The sequence below is a fragment of the Tympanuchus pallidicinctus genome, unplaced genomic scaffold (assembly GCF_026119805.1).
Source record: "Tympanuchus pallidicinctus isolate F22 unplaced genomic scaffold, pur_lepc_1.0 scaffold3, whole genome shotgun sequence".
Lineage (NCBI taxonomy): Eukaryota > Metazoa > Chordata > Aves > Galliformes > Phasianidae > Tympanuchus > Tympanuchus pallidicinctus.
Window position 1 is genome coordinate 60,461,633 of NW_026294747.1, and position 11,630 is coordinate 60,473,262.

The window sequence follows — 11,630 nt, forward strand, 5'->3', positions numbered from 1 at the left end:
TCCCTCTGCATTCTCCATGAGAGAGTTTTGGCATCTAGCTACCCTCAGGTGGAAGATCTCAAGCCCCAACAGAGGATTTTCCCCCCTAGGCTTCAGAAAGGCTTTTTAAAAACTTTTTTTCTTGATCAAAGCAAAGGGAACAGAAAGGATAAACAGTAATATTGAAATTTCAGAGTTCACAGGACCTGAGCACCATTTCTGGGTTTTGCCACAGAAAATACTGCACCAAGTTACACTCAGGAGCAAGAATGATGAGCATAACAGAAACATTTTTTTTCTTGGTAAGATTAAAGTGCTGCTTCATATTCCATTTATCACTCATTATTTCCCAGTGGGCTTAAACATTATTTGAGGATCACCTAGGCTACCCCAGAAAAGGCACTTAATATCATTTCTGGAACTCCATATTCCTGCAGCTGTCTTTGTATAGATGTCTCTAAATCCCATGACTTTTGCCAGCTCTATGTAGATATTTCAGATATGCAACATGCCTTGCCTATGCTTGGGCAACTGGGTCATGTCAGTGATACCTATTAATTTCTTTTTTTGTGCCTTGGTAGTCCTGACCATACTGCTCTCTGTAATGGGAATGTGTGGACTGTTGTATTAAAATAGTGAAATGTGTATGCTTTGTATCAGAATGTACCTTATCTTAGACATGCATATAAAAGAAATTTGCATCTAAAAATCAAATAGTACTGCCAAATCCATGCTGAATGTGCACAATAAAGATGACAACATAAACAGACATTTGTAGGGTAACAGTGGTAACCCAGTTCTTCTCTTTATGTTTGTCTCTCAGTAGTGCATAATGTGATCTTACTGCTCAACTGCTATTCCAAAATCACATTGGTTATAAAAACAAGTGGTTAAACATCCCAAAAATCATTTAAAGACTGATTTTTATAGCTTTTTCCCCATCTCCAGTAGATGAGTTGAAGCTATGGCCGACTCTCATCAGTTAATAAAGTTACTAATTCTTACACAACAGGAAGAAAAATGTAGGCACCATTACACAAGGCAGGCACTGCATAGTGTTATTAATTCTTAATTCTAACAATTGTAGAAGAAAATGAAAAGAAGAGGTCTGACAAGATAAGAAGAGATCAGAATTCCTGCTGAATAGAGTTGAGCATACAAAATCACGGAACAGAACAATTTGGTTCAAAAGGGACCGATGATGGTCTGATCCCAGCCAAATCCTCCCTTCAAAACAGGGCAAATTTCAGCATCAGGTTGTGTCACTCAGGGACTTGGTTGCCATGTTTTAAAGCATATTTCTGTCAGGAGTCTTTCTACAAAAATCTAGATGCAATTAATGAATATCAGCATGAGATTCCAATCCAGAACGTCCCATCAGGATTCCATTGTTTCAGGCCTCTCAGGTCATATTGATGGAGCCTTTTAGGTCATGACAACCAGCATGCCAGTCTGAAATAGAATCAAATGAAAGACAATTTTGTGTTTGCTTTTTCTTTTTGGAAGGTAGGGTCTTGACATGTGCAGTCATTAGCAGAATGTATTGATTTCTCTGTGCTTCTTTTCCTTTATATTTCCTCTCCTCCACCAGGTTTTCCTATCTGATCCCCAGCATCTACACCACAGGCCACATTCCAGTCCTTGAGCTTTTAACAGACCAGCTGGAAACTCCTCTTTGCATGGCTTGTTGTCCATGCTGATACAGAAAATAAAGCTCTTGTTGGGTTTCTCTAACATGTCGGTTGTAGCTAATGTTGGAAACTACACTTACATTCAAGTCCCTGAGTTCCTCACTTATGTCCATTCATTCTTAAACTAAAACCTTATTTAGGAATCTAATTTCTGTTCATCACATTCATATAAATTATTTGCTGTACTCTTTGTTGCTTTTCTACTTTTTAATCACAAAATGAGTCCTCCCATGGTAAATCTACTCTGCACACTTTTATACAACTCTGACATGCATTAAGATGTCCTTTGAGAACGTCAGAGGGGGATCTAATCACCATGTCCATCTGAAACTTAGACAAGGGAGCAACAGACTTCTGATTCTTCCTAATCCCCATTATGGATGTTCTGAATCAATTAACGTCACTTAACATGAATGACTTGACATTTACTAAGCTGCTTAGAACCTTTTGTAGGAGCTGGAGGATACGGATGCTCTTGTTACCATATGGTGCTATCTGAATAATGCTTTTCCCTAACAAAAATCCTTCCGAAATGCAACAGCCTTTCCTCTGGGTGCATACACAAACACCTTAGACAACGAAAGTGCAGTGCTCCAGCAGCAGGTTGCAATATGAGCCATCAGCTGAGGAAAAAAGGTGAGTCTACTGACATTTTCAAACAGTCTTTTGATGAATCTGACTAAATGCACACAACAAAAAGCCCTAGAGGTATGGGGAAAAGGCTGCAATTACCGAAAGTGCAGAATCCACTGGTTAGACAGAACACGACATTGCAGAGCAGCCTATTGCAACTATAATTAAAAATAAAAGCTCCACTGTATTCAGAGACTGGTGGGCATACAAAAAGGATGGAAGCATTATTTCAGCTGGTGATCTCAGTGGTGTTTAGGGGAATGCTAAGGAGGAAGATAAAACAGCTGGGTAAATGGATTGTTATGGAAGTGCCACAGAGAACTCTGAATATCAGAAAATAAGTACATTTTCCTAGTATATGCTAACTGTGCTATTTACTTGCTATTTTTCCTGGGTAAAACTGAGTCCTGCTGTGTCCCTGGGTTCTGGATCCTACAGTCTGCTACCTTCACCCAGACTGATCACAGGGACATTGGGCAGAGATGCAGTACTGTTTTGTTTTCTTTCATCGTCAGAGAATCGCAGAATGGTTGGATGTCATGCATCCAACCTCAATCTTCCCTCCCTCAATTTAAAACCATTTCCCTTTGTCCTGCTGTTATCTACCCTTTCAAAGAGTTGATTCCCCTCCTGTTTGTAAGCTCCCTTGAGGTATTGAAAGGCTGTCATTATGGTTTAAATACGGAATGAAGCTCTATCCTATCCCCCAAATGTGTTGCCACATTGTTTCTCTGTCCTATTCTTTCTGTCCCTATTGGCTCTCGTCTTCTTTTTAGTGTGTAAGATCTCAGAAGCAAAGGATCCACTGTGCTTTATGCTCTTCAACACTGAAGATATACCACATGCTGACAGATCCCAATGCATGGATGAGTCAAGAGCTGTTGCATTTTAATCTACTACCAATATATTGCAGGAATAGGGAGAAACAAAAGCAAAAACAAATCAACAAATAAACAAACAACACATGAAGGATTTCTTTGGGTATTAGAACTCAGCTTGATGTTCATAAAAACCTGCTCTGATGTTAAAGAGCACAGCACCCTTTGCTCTTACTTTCTTATTACCCCTATTTCACTCCATCTTTTTATACGATGGCTGAGCAGGTTCTGCATCTCTGCAGTTAAGCAAGTTTATGAAGAATTCACACAGAAAATAGTTTTTTCTTCCATTATATTTTTCAAGTCTGGTTTCCCATATGTTCTACAAATACCTCTTCTGGCCCGAGAAAGAAGTAATTTAGGGGTAAGAATGAGCAGCAGAAGGGAACAGAACTTCCTGCTTCACCTAAAAGAAACATTTTCTACTTGGTATTTGTACCTCAGAAGTACTTATACACAGAAGCAAAGTCCATTCCCACTATTTCTTCCCAACAATCATAAAATCACCAAGTTTGGAAGAGACCTCCAAGATCACCCAGTCCAACCATCCACCTACCATCAATATTTCCCAACTAAATCATGTCCCTTAATAGAACATCTGAACAGTACTTAATGTCTCCAGGGACCCCACCACCTCCCTGAGTAGCCTGCTTCTGTTCCTGACTACTCTCCTAGCATAGAAATTTTTCCTGATACCCAACCTGAACATCACCTGGAACAACTTAAGCCATTATCTCTCATCCCATCACCATAACACAGGAGCAGAAGCCAACCTGCAGTCCACCACAACCTCACCACAATTGAAGAGGGCAAATAAAGACAATTAATTACAGCAAAACAAACACCTATTAAAACTGATGGCACTCAGTTGTTCATGAATAAAATGTGACCACAATCAGGTGTTCCTATGATTTTTAAAACACTCTAGGACATGTGAAAGTGCTCTGTGGCTGATGAGCAAGAAAACACTTAAGTAGAGAATGATTGCAATTTACCCAAAGACAATTATTTGCACATGCATTTTCTGTCAGACTCAGCTAGACAAGCAGAAAGCAATGCTGAATACATCACAGCACTGGAGAGATACAGAAAGAAATCATCAAGAATTATAATAAACAGGACATTTAGGCCCATTTCCAGTGAAATATCAGAGCTCTGTACCTCAGCCCTGGCTGAAAGGGAGCTTGCTGAGATGAACAGTATATGACAACCATGAAAATACACTAGACACAAGGTCATGACAATAAGTGTTACAGTCAGCTATAAGAAGGGTCTCCGGGTCTTGAGGTGTGTAAATGAATACATCAGGTTTTGTAGTAGAATAGGACCTTCCATTCTACCCACTGTAAAACTTGCAGGTGAATTCTGACTAGCAAATTGAAATACCAGCATTTAATGGTATGGTTCTGGGATCTGCCTTCTGTACATCTACTTCCCTTTTAGATGCTGTAGGATGTCCCATCTGCCCTCCATTTGCTGGCCCAGAGGTGCTCAAATATCCCATAGATCTTCTGACATACCTGCAATACCCACGTGAACATCTTGGGCCTCTGAAATTGCAGAAGTTCTTTAGTTCCTTCCTGATTGCTGCGTGAGCAAAGACACCTGGCTTCTTCCCCGCGTATTTTAAGCTGTAAACTTAATTCCACCCACATATCTGAAAAGCTTCCCGGCATCTTATCTGCATATATCTACCACAAGCATGCTATTTATGTTCTTTTATGTTAAAAAAAGAAATAAAGGAAAGAGAAAAAAAAAACAAAACACCACTCTTTGAATTTTTGATGTTTCTCATTCAAAAAGAAAAAATCCGGCAATCTCTTCCCTACTTCTTTTGTATCTTCTCTGTTGAATAGGCAAGACATTTTTTCAAACCTAAGGGAAGCTGTTTTTCCCAGTGACACACAACGCAATCTTCCTTCCTATTAATAGTCTCTAAAGAGCTGACAACCCAGCTGTTCCTGTCCTCGGAAATAGTTTCATGTATTATATTATTCATTTGTTTTCTTGCCTTCCTCTGCCTGTTTTAACCCCAAATCACTTCTGTTCCTTTTCCAGATAAGTAGAATGACACTGATTTTCTTTTTTCCACTAAAATATGGCTTTAGGGCTGAGCTTGGTGCCCTCATGAGGGCCAAGAACAGATTTATGCTTCTCCTTGGTGTTCTCTGAGACTACAGAATAGAAGATAGGTAAACATGAGTAACCTGGTTTTCACAATATAGGAATTCAGTCATGAGTCTATGCTTGTCTCTGCTTCTTTTCTATTTAATAGAGGTCATCTTTCATCCACACATTTCAGTTTGATGGTCACTTTCTGCACTAACTTTAGAGGGGGGCTCAAACCACAAGCTCATCCCGGATCCCTGCAGTAGCAGATTTTCCCCTCTAACTTGAGACATTAGGAGTGTAAATGTGAACTGATTATTCCAGGTTATTTTCACAGTCACAGGCACCGTTAAATGTAATTTGCCTGACATAATTTAGATGTCTGCAGAGGACAAGATAATCAGTTCCCCAGGGCGTACTCCTCTCCACTGTCGCTGAAGGGAGGGTAGGATGATCATTCAGATGTAGATGTTTACTTTAGGGGTGAGATTCCACACGCTGGCATAGACATCTAATGCAGGCATCTATCTGGATGTGTACGCTGGAAAAGTGACCTCCTGCTGTGTTTAATCGACACTCTAAGCTAATTACCTAAGCTTGCTTTACAGTTATGGGGATGAAATAGGAAGTTCCAGCTTGAAGCTCATCCTTCTTGTATCACGGTGTGAGGCACAGACCTCATCCTGTATCTCTTAATCCACTTCAAAGTTTGGTGAGAGGTGATGATCATTTCAGAGATTGAAAGGTTTAGTCATCAACGTGTAGGTGACTGAATGATGCAGATAAGGGTCAATAACACATCTGGGTCCATAATCATCTTAGAGTTGGCACCTTCAGTTTAGTCAGTTCTTTAGACTCAATTGACTGTATCAGTTAAGAGCTCATTTGCTATTGTATAACTTTATACATTTCAAGGCTCAATTAAGTGCCCAGTAATAGGTGACCTATGCTAATCAAGATGTCTTGGTAATTTCATTCACAGGAGGCTGGCCACAAAGTTAATTTTCTTAATTGGTTTCCTAGGTGTAGTAAAATAACTTCTCAAAGTAGAAAGCAGTTTCTGTGGTGATATTCAAGTTGCAAAAAGGTAATATAAACAATTGGATGAGTGTTGTTGTAACTCATTTCTGTTCTTTCAACAAAAAATATTAGTGCTTGGAAGGGAAGATGATAAGGAGAGCAGACCTGTCACATGGGCCATGGCAGGAGATCTACAGCACTTACCTGGTAATGCAAGCCAGAGCGCTCTGCTGTCAAAAACTGGTGGTAAATTGCTGTGCCTTGCTGTGTTGCTTGTCACATTCAACATAAGAAAATAATAATAATTAATGATAATAAAAATGAATAAAGGAACTTGATGCATTCCTGCTTTTCCTGTTGTACAACACAGTCTTCATAGTATTTCTTCCTAATATTTCATCTTTGTGGAGGTACATATTACACCCACCTCAATCCAGAACCCAAGCCAATGGAGAGGGCTTTCTGGGGACTTCATTAGTTTCAAATCTTCCACCTGACCTCTCATATAAAAATAAGCGAAGGCCCAATGTGTGGCTGCAGGAGCAAGTGTTAGAGACGGTTCCTGTTCATACAGCCATCTCCTCTTTCCCCAGAAAGCCTCCAGTTTCACCCATATTGCCCATTGGAAAATAGTTTCTGGGCTGAGCTTTGCCTAAACTGTGCCTAAGCACGACTTAAAAGAGTGACAGACCAAAGCCATGCCAGCATGCAATTAATGAAACAGTTCAAGTGCCACAAAGACAGCATTCATTCTGTTCCTGACTCCCTTCACTTTACCACATTCACATCACACACGTAGACATGGCCTTCCAACCCATCACTGGCAGGACTGACAGCAAAGATTCACAGTCATCATAGAATCAAAAATGGCTTGGATTGTGAGATAACTTAAAGATCACCTAATTCCAACTCCTTCTTCACAGAATCACAGAATGGCCAGGGTTGGAAGGGACCTCAAGGATCATGAATCTCCAACCCCTCTGCCACACGCAGGGCCACCAACCTCCACATTTAACCTCCCCATTCCTCTTACTCTTCTTGTAAGAGTCTGGGAAGCAAAAGGGTTAAGGTCCCAAACTCTCATAGAGGATTAAAAGGAGGTCAACACAGTAATGATAGGAAGGGGAAGGGGAGGTCTGGTGAAGGCAAGGCATCACTTTTCCAACTGATTTCTATTCTCTTGTGATAATATGAAAACCTGTTAACTACCACAGGCAAACTTAGTGGGAGAAGGAGAGTGTTTGCAAACTATGCCTGAGTGCCAAAGAGGGTCAGGTCAGCTAGAGATCATTTGGGCAGTGGGAGAGCTTCCTGAAGCCCCTGTAATCGCCTGGCCCATTTCCAGAATATTTCAAATCTCAAAATGTGCTTGTGAAGAAGAAGGCCTACATCTTGATAGCAGTGTTAGAGGGTGAGGAAGACTGTTAAGCAAAACAGACCTGGCTGGCCTGAAAGGGTCAAACAGGGAACACGCGGCCCCTCCTGAAAGGGAAGGACTGCCATGTGGAACATGCAGCCCCTCCTGAAAGGGAAGGACTGCCATGTGAAACATACTGCCACGTGAAACATGCAGCCCCTCCTGAAAGGGAAGGTCTGCCATGTGAAACTGGCAAGCATAAGCTACAGCTTCTTCGTTCCGTGACCAAGAGCAGAACGTGTTCTGTGGAAAGAACACCTTTTGATCACTGTACTGACCATAATCCACAAAGAGCTAATTAAGTAATGATGTATTGCTGTCAGCTGCATGAATGTTATCTGATTTAAGTATTGTATACTCCTGTAGCTAAAAGATATAAAAACCCTGTAACAACAATAAACTTTGCTTCTTGCGCCACCAGAGCCTAAGCCCGTCTGTCCCAGGCGTCTTGAGCTGGTCTCCGTCATCTGGTGCCGAAACCCGGGATACTCGGACTCCAATGACAAAGGCGTCGCTTCCTCCCACGAGCCGCGGTTGGTAAGTTGAAATAGGGAGGTGAGGACTAGGGAATTGGACAGATTGTTAAATAAAATGGGACAAGCTGCAAGTACTGAACGAGGCATTTTTTCTGCAATGCTGAAATCATTATTAGTTGCCCGAGGAGTAAAAGTGACTCGGGGTCAGATTAGTCGTTTTTTAGATTTTATAGAGGAAGTATGCCCCTGGTTTCCCAGGGATGGAACTATTAATATTGAAACTTGGAACAAAGTAGGTGAAAGACTCCAGGGCTATTATGCTGTGCATGGTCCTGAGAAGATACCTATTGATACCTTTACACTTTGGACTCTAATAAAAGAATGTCTCAGAGGAGACACTGGGGATGAGAAGTGGCAGCGGACCACTCGCCCAACAGAAAAGTTATATCCTGCCTTGCCGCGATCAAAATCTCTCGATCACATCCCTTCGTCCATGCCATCGGCACCCCCATCCTCCCCTCCCCAATATGAGCAACCTTTGATTTGTAAATTAGCAAACGACTTGCCGCCTTGTAAACCTCCTGGCACTAACATGACAAAGGATATTTTACCCCCTGATGATTGGGGAGAATTAGAAAAAGAGGCTGCTGAATATCACCATAAGGACTTAGCGGCTGTATTCCCAGCGTTACAGGTTGCTAATGCCGCTGTGCAGACACAACAGATAGTCGATCAGGCTCGATCACATCCCCTTGCTGTTTTGCCTGCCTTTCGAGCAGGGCGAATGCCTCCCCCGCCCGGAGTAGATGCTTTGCTTATGCAAAAATCTCCTATGCAATTTGCTTTGAAAGAAGCTAGGAAAGCTGAGGAAACAATAGATGAATTTTCTGGGCAACTTTTTCCGTCTCAAGTTTTCCCTGTCATACAGCATCAACTTGCAAACGGTGGCATTCTGAATGATTATGAGCCTATTCCTTTTAAACAACTGAAAGAGCTTAAAGCTGCTAATATTCTTCCCCCTTCTGACTGGAAAAGCTTGGCAAAGGCTGTGTTAAGTGAAGGTGAAAATTTGCTTTGGACTTCCGAATATGCGGAACGGTTCTTCTTGTGCCCCTTTATTACCAGTTCCTCATATTGGAGTGAACCCCTGAGGATTAATGCCTAATGATTTATGGCAGATGGATATCACACATGTACCTTCTTTTGGAAAATCTTCTTATGTCCATATAACAATTGACACTTTCTCTCACTTTGCAGTAGCCCTCAACCTTGTCTGGTGAAAAACTCTCTCATGTATGCAACCATCTTTTGCATTGTTTTAGCGTTATGGGAACAATGAAATCATTAAAAACCGATAACGGGCCAGCTTATGTAAGTAACGGTTTTGCAACCTTTTGTCGACATTTTAAAATTTACCATAAAACTGGAATTCCATATAATCCAGTAGGCCAAGGCATAGTAGAAAAATTTAATCATTTATTGAAAACTCAACTAAAGAAAATAAAAAGAGGGACATGAGGAAATAAAGATACTCCATCCTCTATGTTATCACATGCATTATTTTTTTTTAAATTTTTTGACACTGGATGATAATGGAAAATTGGCTGCGAATAGATATTGGAGTAATAAAACAAGAGATAAACCAATACAATATTGGAGAAATCCAATGGACGGTAAAATTTATAGTCCTGATCCTGTACTAATTTGGGGCAGAGGATATGCTTGTATCTTCCCTACAGATGAAACCTCACCATGGTGGATACAGGAGAGATATGTCCGACATGCCAAAAACAAAGATGGAAAACTGCGGAGGAAGATGCAGAGACTGACACTAACCCAGATGTGGGAAAGAAAGATGCAAGTGAGAATACGACTCGTGGCCCTAATCCTTAGTACCTTTTGGATCCTACATCATGGCTGTAAAGCAGAAACATATTGGGCATTTGTACCCAATCCTCCTATCATTCATCCAGTAACATGGGATGAACCCGTGGACATTCCGGTTTACAACAATCAAACAATGTTTATGGGGCAATATTCAGATGGACACATAATAGAGTTCTCTGCGCGTTTTAATTATTCTGGAAAAGTTGATGGTATGCCTATATGTTTTCAGATGAATCAAACACAATCCCTGTGTGAGAAAGTGGTAGTGCAAAATGATTGGGATACCAATGTTTCAACAGGAATTCATTGGGCTCTGAATTTTCTCTATATAGATTTAGCTAATGGGACAAGAGGTTCTGGAATGCCTCCCTTAAATTTTCCTTTATGTCAAAGCACAATCACTCCAAAAACAGAATTTGCACCTTTATGGAGAGCATGTCGAGCTAACGAAACAGTGTGCATTAATTCCACTATCTGTGATTGGAATATGATAGGAAATCAAGGGCGACCAATTAATTTGGTCTCAGGAATTTGGACAAAAAACAATCATACGTTCTATTCTAATTTATGGAAAGCAGTCGCAGCTATGGAAAAAATCAAAGCAAAACGATTAAACTTGACTTGGATTCAAATAAATAATAAATGGGCAATGACTGCAGAGAGTTATACAACTGAATTTTATATGCGAGCTTGTGTTCCAGAACCTTATGCCTTTTTAAGCGGACCACTAAATATTGTGAATAACATAGTGAGTTGTACCGATTGTATAATCTCTAATTGTCTTAATAGTAGCAGTAGTTCCTTCTTGTTAGTAAAGCAACCCGATTACGTCTATCTTCCTGTAAATTTGACACATTATTGGTATGCTGATAAGGGAATGGAAATTCTCCAAGAAACTTCTTTGCAATTAATAGAGAGATCTAAGCGAATGGTCGGATTAATAATAGCCGGAATAGCTGCGCTCATTGCTGCCATAGCAGTAACTACAGTAGCTTCTATTTCTTTAACAACTAGTATTCAGACAGCAGCATATGTTAATGAATTATCAATTAATGTATCTAAAGCATTACAAAATCAAGCTACATGGGATGAAAAGATTGAACTGCGTCTCAATTCCTTAAAGGATACAGTAGACATCCTGGGAAGACAGTTACAAATTATAGCTACTCGTGAATCTCTCTTGTGTCACGCAGAATACCGAGCTATCTGTGTGACTCCTGTTGAATACAATAATACTAAGTTCTCTTGGAACAAAATACAAGATCATCTTCAAGGCATATGGAATAATGCGAACACGTCATTAGATCTTAGGGAATTGAGACAGCACATTCACGATATGATACAATCACACCATATAGATCTTTCAGTAGCAACTCAAACTACTACATTTATAAGCGCTCTAAAATCTGCATTTCCGTCCTTCAAATCATTTAGAAAAGGAATTTATGGGCTGACAGTCATTGCAATAATAATAATCATAGGAATTCTTGCTTGTCCGTGCTTGATGAAAATGATAACAAATAGATTCCAAAATTTGCGT

General features: G+C 40.4%; 1 long non-coding RNA gene across 1 annotated transcript; it reads left to right on the plus strand.

Annotated features, from left to right (window-relative positions):
• The first annotated feature begins 7,986 nt into the window (after positions 1–7,986).
• On the plus strand, positions 7,987–9,760 carry LOC128086461 (uncharacterized). The gene is made up of 2 exons (XR_008209371.1): positions 7,987–8,264; positions 9,526–9,760. It is a non-coding gene; the product is annotated as an uncharacterized LOC128086461 (long non-coding RNA).
• The last annotated feature ends 1,870 nt before the right edge of the window (positions 9,761–11,630 follow it).